This window comes from Lepeophtheirus salmonis, chromosome 2, assembly GCF_016086655.4.
Source record: "Lepeophtheirus salmonis chromosome 2, UVic_Lsal_1.4, whole genome shotgun sequence".
Taxonomy (NCBI): Eukaryota; Metazoa; Arthropoda; class Copepoda; order Siphonostomatoida; family Caligidae; genus Lepeophtheirus; species Lepeophtheirus salmonis.
In genome coordinates this window covers 21242980-21245445 of record NC_052132.2, presented here as the reverse complement: position 1 = coordinate 21245445, position 2466 = coordinate 21242980, and the positions used below count along the sequence as shown (strand labels likewise).

The following is a 2466-nucleotide window of genomic DNA, read 5'->3' as shown; positions in this document are numbered from 1 at the left end:
AAAAAAAAAATTACAATTATTTTAAAAAATAAAGATTTAAATTCCAAAGAGATTTTTTTTACCTCAAACATCAGTTGCTTTTTTTAACTTTATTTTCAACAAACTCAATTTAAATAGTTGTTAACAAAATATACACGAGTCAATAATAAGTTCTTTGAAAAAAAAAAATTTTAAGCCTACCTTTTGATATTTGAATTATAAACCAAAATCCGCTAATTTAGCCAGGTAGGACCACTTTGATCATATTAGATGTTTTTTGTCTTTCAAATGAGATATAGTAAAAAGATTCTAATCCAGCTTAAAATTTGTTTGCCAGGGTTTTTTTTTTACAATTTACAAATTAAAAAAAACTATGGAAAAGAGCAGCTTAGCTGTTATGACGTATCATTAAGTCAGTACAATTTTCTGTAACAAGGGAGGAGGGAGAGAAGGAAAGAAACAAGGATATTGGCAAGAATTACTCCGATGACGATCCTCAATTCTACTCTGAGTCCAAGAAGGACTTATAATAATAATTCCGCAACAAATCCGTCTTTTATGAGCACACACAAATGCTCGATTAGGTTTTGAATATAGTAGGAATGAAAATTCACTACTCTGGAGTTAAATTATAATGACAATAGTTAAGGAAAATAAAAATCATTGATCAGATAACCAATTCTGAAAAAACAGAACACCTAAAAAATATACATGATTTATATCACTATAAAATTTACAAGCTTCAATGTCTTATGTTAATAAAACCAGCATTTATAACTACTGTGCTACGAGTATTATGACATACAAATAGACAACTTATAATTTATGATCATTTTTTATTTTCCTTAATAAAAAAGAAACAATATTATTTATATAAAGTTTGATAGTGTATACCTCTTTTAAGATGTTCGGAATTATAATTTCGCAGGAAAACTCTTTGAGCTGTGAAGGTTCTTAACCTCAAACAATGTTTTTTAAGGAAAATTATGGACCCAAATATATAAATTTATATTAACATAAATGGAAATAGAATTTATTCATGTGTACCTATTCAGCGAATTAAATATCTTTTGAGAAGAAAATACCCTAGAATAAAATATAAAGAGATTAAATTTTATCCTTAGTTACTTAAATATTTTTTTTATTTGAAGTCTCATTGCTTGTGTTGCATATAATCCCTTTAGTTAAAAAACGATGATTTCATTTCCCACTAAGAATTAAAGTTTGTCAAATAGATTTTGTATCATTCCATTTATTAAACAATAAATTAATTCGTTAATCTGTTTAATGATACATTATTGTAGGAAGAGTATTTAAGCTCTTTGGGTTTATTTCTTTTCAATAAGGACGATTACTTTGGACCTTGATATTTATAACTTAAAAAGTTGGTAAAAGATTACGTATACATGGACCTGTCCAAAATATTAACAAACCATTTTAGACAGTTTTAGATTAATCTGTAAACGGGGCAAATGTCCTATTTTTATCGATAATTTATATCGATACAAATCAAAATCAATTTTTTTTACTAAACAAATAAATACAAATTCGTTGATAACCAAATTATTTCAGTAGAAACTATTTCGATTGATTACTTTAAAGTGTTATAAGACGCTAAGAACTTCCCATCTGAGCTCTCAGAGCTTCTGGTGCGTCATCAAAGATTGGTACTGCCTGACGTTGTCTTGATGAAACATTCTTCCTCTCCCATTTACAAATGCTGGACGTTTCTGATCGATTTCCAGCTTGAAAATGTCGAGTTGTTTACAGTAGAAGGCATAATTGAACGTTTGACCATAGGGGAGCTACTGATCATAGATTATTCCCTGTCAATCACACCAAACACACAGCAACACCATCCTAGTAGTCAATCCTGGCTATATTCGTATTATTTTGAAAGATCCTGATCCAAAAGGATGTGAGCTCTTCCTAATCTGAGTGAGTCACTCGTTGGTCACTAAAGAAAAAGATTCCGTGTAATTAACTTCTTTGACATTAGCATCTAAATGAGAATGATAAAAGCCAGTCGATACTCATTTAGAAACTCTTTCCGAAGAAACTTGTGAAACTGAGGCAAGGAGACGAATAGATGGATTCATTTTAATAGATTTAAATCCAAATCATAATTCGAGGACTACTAGCGAGAAGGACTTGAGACGTTTCTAATTTCTTCAAAAGAGTATATTCTTGAAATTTGGAAGAGCCACTTTACAGGGAGCGGGGACCAAATTGTCGCCAAAATATTTTTCTACAAAAAACAACACAAAATATACATTTTTTAGCTTTTTTATTGAAAATCTAAACTATGACGAGCATATAGGTATAGAGTAGTCATTCATTCGATATAATCACCGTTGGCATCAATAACGGCATCTGAACCGGCTGCAGGCTCTTCTGACCATTTCATTGTCCATGTTGCCGAATACCTCCTTGATGGAGTCCATCAGGCTGCTCTTGGTGCTATCGGGATGTCTTTCGACATAGCCC

The 2466-nt window shown here is 30.7% G+C and overlaps 1 long non-coding RNA gene across 1 annotated transcript; it reads right to left on the bottom strand.

The window, feature by feature from the left end:
- Window positions 1–332: 332 nt before the first annotated feature.
- Window positions 333–2171, bottom strand: LOC139904775 (uncharacterized). The gene is made up of 2 exons (XR_011778967.1): window positions 1575–2171; window positions 333–1065 (listed from the first exon to the last, which is right to left on the bottom strand). It is a non-coding gene; the product is annotated as an uncharacterized lncRNA (long non-coding RNA).
- Between the last annotated feature and the right edge of the window lie 295 nt (window positions 2172–2466).